The following is a 6405-nucleotide window of genomic DNA, read 5'->3' as shown; positions in this document are numbered from 1 at the left end:
AAAAAAAAATTAGCAAGGCATGGTGGCAGGCGCCTGTAATCCCAGTTACTTGGGAGGCTGAGGCAGGAGAATCGCTTGAACCCGGGAGGCGGAGATTGCAGTGAGCCAAGATCACGCCACTGCATTCCAGCCTGGACAATAAAGCAGATTCCGTCTCAAAAAAAAAAAAAAAAAGGTTTTGGAGTTGCAACCCAGATTCAGTGCTCCTTCCTCCTCCTTTCCTTGGTGACATTCGGTTACCACATAACCACCCTCCATATTCCCACTAAATGGAAGCTCGACAAACATGGCTGTCTGTTCACAAAGTCCTTTCTTGGCCCTTGTGTCCTCAACTGCTCACACAGATGCTCTGAAATGGACAAGGTAGTGATTGTCATTATCCCTACTCTACCTCCTGGGTTCAAGCGATTCTCCTGCCTCAGCCTCCCGAGTAGCTGGGATTACAGGCATGCGCCACCATGCCTAGTTAATTTTGTATTTTTAGTAGAGATGGGGTTTCTCCATATTGGTCAGGATGGTCTCAAACTCCCGACCTCAGGTGATCCGCCCGCCTCAGCCTCCCAAAGTGCTGGGATTACAGGTGTGAGCCACCGTGCTTGGCCCATATTCCCGTTTTACAGATGGGAAGACAGAGAGGAAGTGACTTATCAAGGATTTTGTGTTCCTCCCATGCTATAAGTGCACGAAAGCCTTAGGAACAGGGTTGTTTGTACAAAGAGAGTTCAGATTTCTGTTTTTCTTTTCTTCTTTTTTTTTTTTTTTTTGAAAATGCGTCTCGCTCTGTTGCCCAGGCTGGAGTGCTGTGGCACAATCTCTGCTCACTGCAACCTCTATCTCCCAGGTTTGAGCGATTCTCCTGCCTCTGCCTCCCGAGTAGCTGGGACTACAGGTGTGCACCACCATGCCTGGCTAATTTTTTTTTTTTTTAGTAGAGACGGGTTTTCACCATGTTGGCCAGGCTGGTCTTGAACTCCTGACCTCAAATGATCTGCCCACCTTGGCCTTCCAAAATGCTGGGATTACAAGCGTGAGCCACCACATTTGGCCCCTCATTTTCCAAATAGGTCGATACTTTTTTTTTTTGTTATAACTTAAAAAAGAATTCAAAAACTGACTTTCTTTGACAGTTCCTCAAAAAATTAAACCTCATGTTACCCTGTGGCCCAGCAATTCCACTCCTAGGTATATATCCCAAAGTAGGAAAACACATACTCACAAAAACTTGTACATGAATGTTTATAGCCACATGACTGAAAATTGCCAAAAAATAGAAGCAATCCAGATGAATTTATTTAAAAAAAGAAGGTGCTATACGTGTACAATGGAATATTATTCCTCCATGAAAAGGAATACAGTACTTGATACATGATGGATGAACCTTGGAAGCATTATGCTGAGTGAAAGAAAGAAGACATGAATGTCACATGAGTCCATTTATGTGAAGTGTCCAGAATACGCAAATCTACAGAGATAGAAAGTAGACAGGAGATTAGTCATAGAGATATTAACAGAAAGTAGATTTCTTGGCCAGGTGCGGTGGCTCACGCCTGTAATCCCAGCACTTTGGGAGGCCGAGGCGGGTGGATCACGAGGTCAGGAGGTCGAGACCATCCTGGCTAACATGGTGAAACCCCGTCTGTACTAAAAATACAAAAAATTAGCCAGGCGGTGTGACGTGCCTGTGGTCCCAGCTACTCGGGAGGCTGAGGCAGGAGAATGGCGTGAACCCGGGAGGCAGAGGTTGCAGTGAGCTGAGATGGTGCCACTGCACTCCAACCTTGGGGACAGAGCGTGAGACTCTGTTTCCGAGGCTGGAGTAGATTTCTTTCTTTTTTTTTTTTTTTTTTTTGAGACCAAATCTCACTCTGTCACCTAGGCTAGAGTGCAGTGGTATAATCTCTCCTCACTGCAACCTCTGCCTCCTGAGTTCAAGCAATTCTCCTGCCTCTGCTTCCCAAGTAGCTGGGATTACAGGCACATGCCACCACACGTAGCCAATTTTTTTTTTTTTAGTAGAGACGGGGTTTCACCATGTTGGTCAGGCTGGTCTTGAACTAATAACCTCAGGTGACCCGCCCGCCTTGGCCTTCCAAAGTGCTGAGATGACAGGCGTGAGTCACCGTGCCTGGCCAGATCAGATTTCTTGATGGAAGAAACAAGCTTCACCAAGGAAGTGGGCTCCGTGACAGCTTTGTTTCCAGACCTTTCTGATAAGAACGTAACGGGTCAGCATCCTCTTCAGCAGACAAAAAGCAGATCTTTGCTTCTGCTGGAGTCAGCAGGGAACAAAGAAGTAAATATTCATGAAGCTGAAGCCAACATAAATATTGACTTCTTGGCATGATAAATCCTCCTGTTAATCTAAAACAGAGATCCGCCCCACCACACCCATTGCCCTATAGAACATGGATTCTGCAATTCTCTCAGAAGTTCAGGAAGGCGATGGTAGGAACTGAATTGTTTTCATCCTGATTTCTCCAGCAGTCTGTGCTCCCAGTTGTTCTGGATCCCAAACCAATGCAGGAACGGCTGGAGTTAACTCAAGGGAGCAGGGGAGTCAAAACAAAGACTTATTTGCTTTGCTGCAAGCGTTCCCTACTTGGCCAGGGCAAGATGCAAGCAGAACAGATATTATAGAAGATCCCCACTTTGAATTTTTTTTTTTTTTTTTTTTTTTTTTTTTTTGAGACATAGTCTCACTCTGTCGCCCAGGCAGGAGGACAGTGGATCGATCATGGCTCACTGCAGCCTCGACCTCCTGGGCTCGGGCAATCCTTCTGCCTCAGCCTCCCAAGTAGCTAGGACCACAGGCACACACCACCACGCCCAGCTAATTTTTTGTAGAGACTAGGGTCTCACTGTATTGCCCAGGCTGGTCTCAAGCTCCTGGACTCAAGCAATTCCTCCACTTCAGCCTCCCAAAGTGCTGGGATTACAGGCGTGAGCCACCTCGACCAGCCTGAATTTTCTTCTTTACCTGGACACCTCCAAAATTCCACCCAGGCCCTGTGAAAGTGAATACTTCTTTGCTCTGCCTACCAACAGGTAGAAGCTTGCCTGTTTCTCAAACATCAGCAGTGAACTACATATTCAGAAGACAGCAAATTAAATGGCTATTCCAACAGTCCATTTTGTTTTTGGTTTTGGTTTTTTTTTGGACGATGGAGTCTTGCTGTGTCACCCAGGCTGGAGTGCAGTGGCGGATCTCCACTCACCTCAACCTCTGCCTCCTGAGTTCAAGCTATTCCCCCTCCTCAACCTCCCAAGTAGCTGGGACTACAGGCACAAGCCACCATGCCTGGCTAATTTTTTTTTTTTTTTTTTTTTTTTTTAGGCAGAATTTTGCTCCTGTTGCCCAGGCTGGAGTGCAATGGTGTGATCTCGGCTCACTGCAACCTCTACCTCCCAGGTTCAAGCAATTCTCCTGACTCAGCCTCCCGAGTAGCTGGGATTACAGGTGTCCACCACCACGCCCGACTAATTCTGTATTTTTAGTAGACACAGAGTTTCTCCATGTGGGTCAGGCTGGTCTTGCACTCCCCACCTCAGGTGATCCGCCTGCCTCAGCCTCCCAAAGTGCTGGGATAACAGGCATGAACCACTGCACCCAGTTGCCTGGCTAATTTTTTTTTTTTCTGAGATGGAGTCTTGCACTGTCACCCAGACTGGAGTCCAGTGGCGTGATCTCAGCTCACTGCAACCTCCGCCTCCCCGGTTCAAGAGACTCTCCTGCCTCAGCCTCCCGAGTAGCTGGGACTACAGGCGCATGCCACCACACATGGCTAATTTTTGTATTTTTAGTATAGGCCAGATTTCACAATGTTGGCAGACTGGTCTCAAACTCCTGACTTCATGATCCGCCCACCTCGGCCTCCCAAAGTGCTGGGATTACAGGCATCCGCCACCACGCCTGGCCAATTCTTTGTATTTTTAGTAGAGACAGATTTCACCATGTTGGTCAGGTTTGTCTCAAACTCCTGACCTCAGGTGATCTGCCCTCCTCCGCCTCCCAAAGTGCTGGGATGAGCCACCCACCTAGACTCAAAGAGATCTTCTTGATGCCTGTCCATCTGCACTGTTGGGGGGGCCTAGTCACAGTCCTGTCCTTCAGTTGCCCACCTGTGTCCTTCCTTCTCGCCAATCCAACCCTAATCCATGGCAAACCACACCAAGCCCGCTGGTGCCCACCATCTGAGACATCATGTCTCCCTCAGTTTGCTTTACAGGATCCTTCAGAAGAATGCAAATAAAAAGACATTGTCCCCGGCCAGACGTGGTGGCTCACGCCTGTAATCCCAGCACTTTGGGAAGCTGAGGTGGGTGGATCCCCTGAGGTCAGGAGTTTGAGACCAGCCTGGCCAACATGGTGAAACCCCGTCTCTACTAAAAATACAAAAAAATTAGTCATGCATAGTGGCAGGCACCTGTAATCCCAACTATTCGGGGGGCTGAGGCAGAAGAATCGCTTGAACCCGGAAGGCAGAGGTTGCAGTGAGCCAAGATCGCGCCATTGCACTCCAGCCTGGGCGACAGAGTGATACTCTGTCTCCAAAAAAAAAAGAAAAAAAAAGAGAGACATTGTCCCTGACGCCACATGATTCAAAGTTAGCAGGTCAGAGGAGTGAGTGGAGGCAGAGGGTCTGCCTCTGAGACCCTCCAGGGTCTCAACCCATGTGGTGTTGAGAGAGGATTGGAAGGTAGCAGAAGGATTCAGACAAAGCTGAGAGGTAGGGAGGGTGCCTTGAGGCAGAGGTGGGCAGAGGGGCAAAGGTGACAGTGTGTGCGGGGCTGAGAGGGCTGAGACATGAAGGGACTGGGTTTGAACCAAAGGTGCACGCCCAGCTAAACACACCTGTGCTCTTGGCAGGGGCTCACACCTGTGCACACGGCAGGGGCTCACACCTGTGCAGACACACCGAGCTGGAGCGAGGACATCTCCCAGAGGCAGCTGACCAATAAGCCAGAGCTCTGCCTTGAGTTACAATCAACTCTCAAATCCCGTCCTCACCTCCAGCCCCACCCAGGAAGCCCAGAGCTCATGAAAAAAACCATGAGGAGGAGGCATCTGTGGGGCTTTGGAGACCAGCCTTAGGCTATAGGTTGCAAGAGGAAGCCATGGGCTTCTGAAGAGCAAGTCCAGGGCAGTTGTGGTGGCTCACACCTATCATCCCAACTGTTCTGGAGGCCAAGGTGGGAGGATCACCTGAGCCCAGGAGTTTGAGAGCAGTCTGGGTGATAAAGTGAGACCCTGTCTCTACAAAAATAAAAAAAATTAGCCAGGCATGCTAGCGTGCACCTGTGGTCCCAGCTACATGGAAGGCTAAAACAGGAGGATCACCTGAGCCCGGGAGATCAAGGCTGCAGTGAGCCATGTTTGTGCCACTGCACGCCAGCCTAGGTGACAAAGCAAGACACTGTCTCAAAAAATAAAGAAAATCCATACATAAATATAAAAAGGAGAGCAGGTGCACAGCTGGAGGGCTGGGTGGCAACAGGAAATGAAAATCCGAGGGGCAAATCCCAAAAAGTGTGCAAAAGCCAGGCACGGCAGAGAGCAAGTCCTGGCCCCGGAGATCGCTGAGAGGGTGGCGCTGCCCCGTCCACCCCCAGACATCGGCATCCTCACCTCCCATAGGCCCTCAGGCTCAGCAGGTTAAAAACTGGATCCGGGCTGGGCACGGTGGCTCACACCTATAATCCTAGCACTTTGGGAGGCCGAGGTGGGCCAGATCACATGAGGCCAGGAGTTCGAGACCAGCCTGGTCAACATGGTAAAACCCTGTCTCTACTAAAAATACAAAAATTATCTGGGTGTGGTGGCACACGTCTGTAATCCCACCTACTCGGGAGGCTGAGGTACAAGAATCACTTGAACCCAGTGGGTGGAGGTTGCAGTGAGCCACTGTGCTCCAGCCTGGGTGACAGAGGGAGACTCTGTCTCCAAAAAGCAAAAAAAAAAAAAAACAAAAAACAAAACTGAACCCAGTCAGGCGCTATGACTCATTCCTATAATCCCAACACTTTTGGAGGTTGAGATGGGAGGATCACTTGAGTGCAGGATGAGGCTGCAGTGCACTGTGATCGTGCCACTACACTCCAAACAAGATCCTATCTCAAAAAACAAAATACCATCCTGGCTAACACTGTGAAACCCCGTCTCTACTAAAAATACAAAAAACTAGCCAGGCATGGTGGCGGGCGCCTGTAGTCCCAGCTACTCCGGAGGCTGAGGCAGGAGAATGGCGGGAACCCGGGAGGCGGAGCTTGCAGTGAGCTGAGATCCCGCCACTGCACTCCAGCCCAGGCGACAGAGCGAGACTCCGTCTCAAAAAATAAATAAATAGCCGGGCGCGGTGGCTCAAGCCTGTAATCCCAGCACTTTGGGAGGCCGAGACGGGCGGATCA

This window comes from Rhinopithecus bieti, unplaced genomic scaffold, assembly GCF_001698545.2.
Source record: "Rhinopithecus bieti isolate Rb0 unplaced genomic scaffold, ASM169854v2 scaffold_42772, whole genome shotgun sequence".
Lineage (NCBI taxonomy): Eukaryota > Metazoa > Chordata > Mammalia > Primates > Cercopithecidae > Rhinopithecus > Rhinopithecus bieti.
Note: the sequence above shows the minus strand (reverse complement) of the source record.